Source organism: Borostomias antarcticus, assembly GCF_949987555.1.
Source record: "Borostomias antarcticus genome assembly, chromosome: 21".
In the NCBI taxonomy this organism is placed as follows: domain Eukaryota; kingdom Metazoa; phylum Chordata; class Actinopteri; order Stomiiformes; family Stomiidae; genus Borostomias; species Borostomias antarcticus.
In genome coordinates this window covers 2,511,495-2,521,458 of record NC_140254.1, presented here as the reverse complement: position 1 = coordinate 2,521,458, position 9,964 = coordinate 2,511,495, and positions in this window count along the sequence as shown.

The following is a 9,964-nucleotide window of genomic DNA, read 5'->3' as shown; positions in this document are numbered from 1 at the left end:
CACACACACCACACACACACACACACAGGCATAGACCAGATTTTGGTCTTTTGGTCATTTTGATGGGAAGATGCCAATAATCTGGCTATGTAGATCAACAAATCTAGGCTTCATGTAGGCTGTTTAGACCATATATGACCTTTTAATCTGGAGAAGACAATAGTAGTCAGGTTAGTCGATTTGATAATAGATAATTATGGAGAGCTTGGCTGGGTTGAGGGAGATGAGAAGAACAGAAGCCCTGACACCAATTCTACCATCAAACACTAAGTGTTTCCAAACACAAGGGATTCACGATGGCTGTAGGGAACTTATTTACACAGAGGGACGTGTGACATCAGAGTGTGCGACATATCACTCTCTTCCTGTATCATCACTTCCTCTCTATAAATGCACAATTAAAATGAGTTGTTAACACGATATGGTGTCAGCTCCTCGTTTGTAGACAGAGGAGATGGTTTCTTGGCATTGGCACACAATACAAATAACTAATACAGAGCAAATAACTAATTTGTAAACTGTACAAATAACTACTAGCAGTTTGGGTAATCTGGCAATAGTGTTAATCCATCCTAATTCTTTGCCATGTACATTGTTCTCAGTAGTCACATATACGTATATAGCTCATAAACATACTACATACTACAATTTGTAGTATGCAGTGTGTAGTATAGTGTAGTACAGTACAGTATGGCCATTGCCCCTGCATCTGTCCACTCCTGTCCAGGTAGAAGCCTCTCTCTGGTGCAGGACACCCAGACCAGGCCAGAGCCCCAGCGTCTGCCTGAGGAGCCAGGCTAGAGGCAGGAGCAGGGGGCCAGCTGACCGTAAAAAGGAGTAAACAAAGGGGGCTGGGCTGGACCCGGGGAGGGAGGGGGGGCTTTTACTGCCTTCCCACGCCAGCAGCAGCAGCGGCTCTCTGGGAAGTGTTACCTGGAAAATCCTGACCTCCCCCCCCCCACCCCCCCCCCCCCCCACCTTCCCCCAGCAGACGACCAATCTGAGGCCCACGCTGCAGCCCAGGTGTACAAACACTAAACACCGGCCCAGATCAAAGGCTCTCATTAAAGGACAATAGATACAGCCCCCTAATCCTGGGCCTTTACCACTGAGCAGGGCCTCCTATCACCACTCCTGGGCCCTGCACACGTTAGAGCGCCCCCTTCTGTCCACAGTCAGGATCACAACACTGCCCCTAGTGGTGGCTTAGTCACTAGGCCCCGTTTTTTATTCCCGAGATATTACACTCTGCCTGGGGAGAGCCACCCACTTCGGCTGGACAGGGAATGCCACATTTCTGACACTAGAGAATTTCCATCTGTCCATATAATTATCTCTGCAACTGCCAACGGTGAAGTCATCTTCTATTCATACAATAAACAAAACATGGTAGCCCACACAAATATTTGGTTGCTGTGATGGATGACTCAGATATCCTATGAGTGTCCTGGCTGCATGGGTGTGAGCTGTGGGTTGGTAGATGATGGGAAGGCACTATAAAATATAATTTCATTTCCGGATTATATAATCAATCACTTTTCAATGCATCAGTTTAACCAGCATGTGAAGTGGTCACACCGTATGTTGATTTTCCTAAGATGTGAATATTCATAGTGACCCCAAGATCAATTAAGGACAGAATTAGCTCACATCAGCCTAGACAGGACCCTCCTACACTCCACGCACATCACATCACCGGAAGCAGTAATGATTCCTGTTTTAGCCCAAACCCTAAAGAGTTTCAGATTGGAGAGCCTGGGAAAGGTCTGTCTGGACTGAACGGACAGCAGGAGCCCCCTCAGCTTTGATGGGGGAGGCCTCTTTGTAGTTGGCGTGGAGATGGCTTGTTAGTCAGTAAAAGTGAGGGTTAAATGGCTCCCTAACAGGAAGCAGTTTACACGGTGACGCTCAACCTGCCTGTGGCCGCTATTGTCTGCTGGCCTCCTCTCCCACTTCATTAGCATTTCCATAAGAAAGGAACAGTAATTGCCCCTTTTCTTCTGCTCTCCCTTCATCTTGGATCGTCTCTCCTCTCCTTCTTTCCTTCCCTCCTCTCTCACTCCTTCCTCCTACCTCTCTCCTCCTCCCTCCCTCCGTCTGTTTCTCCCTTGGCTCCCTCAGTTGGCTCCTACATTCCAAGCTATTCATCTGGGGATTGGAATTTTTTATTTATTTTATTTAACCTTTATTTAACCAGGCAGGCGTTTAAGAACAAGTTCTTATTTACAAAGGCGGCCTGGCAAAAAGCAAAAAGCCTCTTGAGGGAAGGGGGTTAGGGGGCTGAAAAATAAAACAAGGTTAGATATAAGACAGTTAAATACAGCATACATTGACACATCACAACACATATATAAAGCAACATGCAACACTACAAGGAGCAATGAGTATCACCAGACAGTAGCACAGACATACAGCAGCAGCAAATCATCAGCAAACATGCAAGACAGTTAAAAAGACAGTTAAAGACAGCATACTCACAATACCTATGGAACATACAGCATACAACTAAGCATCACCACCACAAACAAACTATCATACAACAGCAGCAGACACATCAGCAAACACGCAGGACAGTTAAAAAAACAGTTAAAGACAGCACACATTGAAGCATCACAACACATATGTAGCATGACATGCAGCATATAATTACACAGAACACAACACAGAGCATCACACAGGCATAGTAAAAAAAAGGCATAACACAGAAGAGGAGGACAAGTGGAATGAGTGGCAAGACAACTGAGGGAGGATGTTAAATGGTGGAAAAGCATTTACACGAATCGGCGAGAATGAGTGAGATGGTATTTTTGAAGGCGGGAATAGAGATGAATTTGTCCAGTTTTAGAGTCTTTTGCAGAGCATTCCAGTCAGAGGCAGCAGCAGTCTGGAATGATGCAAGACCCAGAGAGGATTTGGAGTTGGGTATTTTCAGTTGGATGTAGAGAGGGGACCGGGTGTTGTGTGTGACAGGGAGAGGATGCAGCAGGCGAGACAGGTAGGGGGGTGACTGGTGAAGAAGGGTCTTATAGATGAGGGTGAGCCAGTGAATATTGCGTCAGGTGTGTAGTGAGGGCCAGTTTAACAGGGAGTAAAGAGTGCAGTGGTGCGTGTTGAAGAGGGCGTTTGTGGCAAAGTGGATAGCAGAGTGGTAAAGAGTGGCGAGTTTGGAGAGTGTGCCCTTACATGCGGACCTGTATATTGTGTCACCAAAGTCAAGTGGGCGGAGGATGGTCATATTGATAAGGGGCAGTTTGGCGGAGGAGGTGAAGGAGGAACGATTTCTGTAGAGGAACCCTAGTTTGGCCTTGACCTTAGACTGCAGCTTTGAGAGGTGGTGAGAAAAAGATAGAGTGGAGTCTAACCAGATGCCCAGGTATTTATAGGCGGTGACATGATCCAGGATAGCTCCCTCAGAGGTAGTGAAATCACTCTACCTCCATATGTCCTTCATAATACCATGTTTTGCAAGCATGTTTTGAATGGCATGTTTCACGAGGACCAGTTAAATGAATAAAACTGCTTGTGTAACAAAGTTCAGAATACGCTGACCCCCCAAAACTAAAAAGTAGATTGGTCAGAGTTCACCAGACTAAACCCGGTGTCTTTTCCGAGGAACCAGCACAGCTGCTGCAGCGTGGTGCATGGATGAGCCCATCAAAAGACTGTCTGTCTGAAGGCTCTGTGTGCCTGAGAGTGCCCTGGCCTGTGACCTGGCCAAGAATCCACTGCCAGCTAGACAACACTGAGCAGTATGGAGAGCACTGCAGTCATCTGTGTGTCACAGCCAGACAGGGAAGAGGACAGAGAGAATGATATGATAAGAAACCATGTCAAGTTCATATGAGTCCTTGCTCAAACGACGCAAGGGGAATGACTTGGGAAGGGGAATGACTGTGATTGTGGAGCGAAAAAAGCTCTTCAGGCAGAAAGAATCTCACAACCAATGCAGCCTAATGTGTATTAAATAATAAGGTTATAAGAATATTTTTGTCGATGGAGATAAAAATAAAAAAAGGTAATAGCAAATTCCAGCTGAAGCAACAAGCCAGAGGATAAGAGGGCTATCTTATCCCTCCCCCACCCCCCTGTAGTCCATCCCTGACCCCCACCATACCACCCCTACCCCTGCCAATATACCCTTCATCCCACTTTGAACTTCTGAGGTGAGAAAGGAGAGATGCAGGGGAAGTGGAATGAATCTATGCGGAGAGAACGATCTGCAGCCCTCTTACAGTAATCCTATCAAGTCGACGCATGGACACGTGCAAACACCAACGCAAACGTGCTCTCTCTCTCGCTCTCTCTCTCTCTCGCTCTCACCTGGTGGGGTACTGTGTCCCACTGGGTGGGCAAATAACTCTCTCTCTCTCTCTCTCTCTCTCTCTCTCTCTCTCTCTCTCAGCAGGTCACATTCAAGTCAATCTGGGAATAGTGAATGTAAGATGTATACATTTGCTCTTAACACTCCCATGCATATGTAATAACAGTAGGTTCTGAGTGTAGTTACAGTCCCCCCCCCGTATCACCTCCTCTCCCCTCTTTCCCGAGGAAGGCTGCTGGTTGTTGTGCAGTCCAGGGGAAGAGAGAGATAGTGTGTGTGTGTGTGTGTGTGGGGGGGGGGGGGTTAAGGGGACCCCCTTAGTGAGCTGAGCTGTTTTAACCCTGGCCCCATGTGGACCCTGACAAAAGCTGGAGGCTGGAATCACTGTCTGCCCTATTGTGTGAGGGGGAGCCAGCGAGGCTGGGTGCTGGATGTAGGAGCAGGGCTCTGGGCCCCTGAGCCCCTGCAGGGCTCCTTACACCAGGAGCCTTATTTGTTTTACAGATTGCCTCATCCCAGGTGACAGGAGAGGTACAGCCGTCTACTACGATGAATCAGTTGTTTCTGTTTACAACAGCTGATTTACATTGTTTACAACAACTCGGTTTACCTCAGCACAGTGATTGAGGTACATAGATTAGGGTTGTTCCTAAAACGCCTCAGGTGTGTAAAACTGTATATTTCCATAAAGGCTCCTGTAAAACCACATTTGGTTTTCAGTTATGCCTGGATGAGCACCTAATGACGGGTTGATGATCTCACTTGAGGGAAATAAAACAATACAGCTGATTATAGCCATTGGCCAGTGTGTCAAGCATCAATGAATTTGAAGTGTGTGGACAGGCATCCATTGCATATCCTGTCTCCATTTCTGCTTTCAGGAAACACAGCTGCCCACTCTTTTTATAAAGGTTTGGTGACATGTTCATTGATCCCCTGGTTATCCCTGTCCAAACTGCCCCCCGGTGTTTACAGCAGAATAGGCAGGAGGAAAACATCTGTACAAATTAGGAATAGATGAAGGGCTTTAAGACAGACTAGGCCTGTTTAGAGCTCAGCTACTTCAGAGGCAGATGTGTGTGCCGAGCTGAGGTAAACAAGGACACGCTGTGGCACCAACGCTTTGATGTCTCTGCTGCATCCATAAAAAGTGAGCTCACTCTTGAGCTGTGTGAGTCAGTGACTTCCAGCAAGTCCTCTGTCATGCATGCTATGGTCGCCCTCTGCTGGTAGGAAGAGATACCACCTCGTCCATTCAGATGACCAACAATATGCCTCTTATTTCACCATGGAAGGACAGCTGTAATTTCTGATACTTCCTGGTTAATATGAGTAGAAAATGTGAATAAAGTCTTCTCCGGTCAGGCAGAGGAGCACCTTCAGCTGCAGACTGATCCTGCCACAGTGCCCGACGGAGCCCTTACGTAGGCCCTTCCTACCAGCTGCCATCAGACTGTTCAATGCATCCCCTGACTGGCTGTCTTTCTATCTCTGGCCAGGTCTTGGTGTGAGCATCCCTTCCCCGGCAGGAACAGCAGTTCAGTCCAGGTTGAGCCTGAGGTGGTGTGTCTCCATCTACTCCGAGATGTCAGCCAAGCACCCAGCTATGCGTGTCTTCACTTGTGTGTCAGAAGGGGAAATGGCAGGACCAGTTGCGTGTCATCGGCATAGCAGTGATAGGAGAAGCCATGCAAGTGAATTACAGAACCCAGAGATGTAGTGTAGAGTGAAAAAGGAGAGGACTCAGGACAGACCCTTGTGGAACCCCTGTAGTCAGACTATATGGTTCCAACATTGACCCTCTCCATGTCACCTGGTAGGAGTGGCCCGTCAGGTAGGATGCAAACAGGGAGTGTGCAGAGCCAGCGACGCCTTTCTCCTCGAGGGTGGAGAGGAGGATCTGGTGGTCTACTGTATCAAATGCTGCTGACAGGTCTAGGAGTATCAGGACAGAAGAGAGAGAGAGTTTGCTCTCGCGGCATGGAGTGACTCCATCACTGCAAGGAGGGCGGTCTCTGTCGAGTGGCCAGCCTTGAACCTGGACTGGTGGGGGTCTAGGACGTTGTTCTGGTGAAAATACGAAGATAGTTGGTTAAAGATAGCATGTTCAAGTGTTTTTGATAGAAGGGAAAACTGTCTGTAGTTTTTGATGTCAGAGAGGTCAAGAGATGTTTTTTTCAGGAGGGGGGCGACTCTGGCTGAAGCAGTAGGACATGAAATAATGGTCAAAGAGATGGAGGGGAGTGACAGAGAGGTTATCTATCTATCTATCTATCTATCTATCTATCTATCTATCTATCTATCTATCTATCTATCTATCTATCTATCTATCTATCTATCTATTTATTTTTTATTTAGTTAGTTTATTTAAATCAGGACAGTGCATATTGATGAACATGTACAATACATGTAAATATGCCAGATTGGAGCCCGGAGGCTAGTTTCCATCTGGAGTCCATGAGGCAGGTTGATGTTACAAAACAAAGTTACAAGAGGCAGTTAAACATATATAAAACACAGACACAGTACAATATATAAAACATAGAAAAATAGCATGCAGTTAAAAGTGGTCACATTTTTGGTTGGCTCTAAGCCACACCTTTAGATGCCCCTTAAAGGTGGCAAGAGTGGGGCAATCCCTTATGATTAAGGGAAGGCTGTTCCAGATTGTGGACCCCTTTTTGGCTGAAAGAGGAACATTTTGGCTGAAAGAGGTTTTTCTAAAGGTAACCGCACAGTCCCCATTTGCAACGGCTCTTGTGAGCCGAGTTAGGTTGGTGGTGGATCTGTATTTGATAAACTCATTCAAAGGGGGTGGCGCTAGACCGTGAAGCACTTTGTAGATCAAGCACACAGAGGAGAAATAGCTGACATTTTCAAAGCTTAGCATGTTGTATTTTGTTAAAATGTTTCAGTGGTGATAAGTAAAAGGTTTTCTGTCCAGAATTTTTAAGGCTTTTTTGTATAGGAGTTCAACTGGTTTCAATGTTGTTGCACCTGACATAGACCAACTGGTTATACAGTAGCTCAGATGTGATAGGATCATAGACCAACTGGTTATACAGTAGCTCAGATGTGATAGAATCATAGACCAACTGGTTATACAGTAGCTCAGATGTGATAGGATCATAGACCAACTGGTTATACAGTAGCTCAGATGTGATAGGATCATAGACCAACTGGTTATACAGTAGCTCAGATGTGATAGGATCATAGACCAACTGGTTATACAGTAGCTCAGATGTGATAGGATCATAGACCAACTGGTTATACAGTAGCTCAGATGTGATAGAATCATAGACCAACTGGTTATACAGTAGCTCAGATGTGATAGGATCATAGACCAACTGGTTATACAGTAGCTCAGATGTGATAGGATCATAGACCAACTGGTTATACGGTAGCTCAGATGTGATAGGATCATAGACCAACTGGTTATACAGTAGCTCAGATGTGATAGGATCATAGACCAACTGGTTATACAGTAGCTCAGATGTGATAGGATCATAGACCAACTGGTTATACAGTAGCTCAGATGTGATAGGATCATAGACCAACTGGTTATACAGTAGCTCAGATGTGATAGGATCATAGACCAACTGGTTATACGGTAGCTCAGATGTGATAGGATCATAGAGTGTAGAAACATCAGGGCAGCTGCATCAGAAAGAGAACCCCTAATTTGCTTGAAATTATAAGGATGGAATTTTACTTTTTTTTGACAACATATCAATATAGATATTATATATCAATCTATCAGCCTGGATTCTCATAGTTGTAAATGGACTCATGCAGTATATTATTTCACATAAATATAATAATATTTTTTCTATCAAACAATCAAAATCAAAATCCTCTACAATCATATGAAGGCTCAGCTGAGTTCTAACATACACATGAATGGTTATCATAGGAGATATGAAATAAGGAGATAAGAAACCCAACCCTGTCTGACAGCCACCATGTGGTCATGAATATGAACAATCTGAGTCCTGTGGGTACAAGACTTGTTAATGAATGAAACAGTACACCACCCCAAAGATTACAACAGGATATTTTATTCATTAGCCTTAGATCAACTATGGGCACAGTGGTAGCAGAAACATGAGTGCACTCAAAGAAAGAAATAATCCCATACAAAGATTCCACCAAATTAGTTTTCACGTGGTTGAACAAGCAATCACTTCAGGTAGGCTGGGCGTATTATTCCTCAGACCTACTGTGCCTGTTCCTCTTTCAGATAATACTGAATCAAAACTTGATCCTGAGTTAGCAGACACACTTGCAACATATCTGAAGGACACTTGCAACATATCTGAAGGACACTTGCAACATATCTGAAGGACACTTGGAACAATCACAAATATGGCATATCACAGAGGAAAGGAAAAATAAATATTAGATGTTTGAAGCCACTTCTCATCATTGTCACATCCCGTGTGATTGGATTCATATAAGTGAGAGCGCATAAATGTATTTTTTTCTTCGTCTGTCTTTCTCTTTATTTCTTCCATCAATTGCACACTTTCATTCTCCTCAGTCTCTTCCACTTCCTCCAAATCATGACAAACCGGCATATTAGCAGCCTAATTGCTGAGATTTCCAAAGAAATGCCTTATGAGTAACCCAGGCTGCCGTCCCCAAATAAAAGCCAAGGCAATTTGCATGAGAGGTAATTGAATCTCCTGCAGTGAGCGAGAGAGAGGGAGAGAGGAGTGTGTGTGTGTGTGTGTGTGTGTGTGTGTGTGTGTGTGTGTGTGTGTGTGGTGCTGGGTGGGGGGGGGTTTCACAATTACAGCCAATTGGCTTCTCTGAAATCCCAGCCACTCTCTCCTGCTCCGTGCTCTGACACTGGCTGGCCATTGAATGGGTGGAGTGGGGCGCCCTCACGGTACTCATGAGCCATGGGGACGCTCAAAGAGCAGGGGGACATTTGAGGGACGCCAGATTGTTAACTCTATTACCACTGCTCTGCATAGTAAAAAGGCTACATTTGTCTGGTAGTTTTATGGTTTAATGGTTTCAGTGACCAAGTTTCCTCTGTATCTCAGATTGATATTGAAAGAAAGGGGACAAACAGAGCAAAGCATGACTTGCATTATCCCATCACCTTTCTCTCTACTAATGACATTCAACATGACAAACATCAGTAAATGAAATCTTTTAAAAAGCTTTATGATACGTCCACTGCAACCAATCGACGTGGATGACAGGGGAAGTGATGTATTAAAAGATGAATATTCATTCCCTGATGCACTCGCACAGAGCCCCCTCTCTCTACTGTATGCACACACACGCACGCACACACACGCACGCACACGCAAGCACGCGCACACACACACACACACACACAGACACACACACACACACACACACACCTTTACCTTTGTCCTTTAGCTTTCCTTTAACAGGAAACATGATCTGGCTGAAAGCTGCAGGTGGTTTAACAAGATGCTCTTATTTTATTTTTAGTTCTGGCCTGGCATGGTTACACAGTGAAGATTGACAATTTTAGAGTGCCAAATAAAAAAAATAAAACATCTTCTGAATTATCAAGATAATTATACGCAGTGTCTTTTAATAGGCCTGTCAGTGATTACCAATTTGGGGGTGAGGGAAGGGTGGGGGGGCGCTAAAATGAAA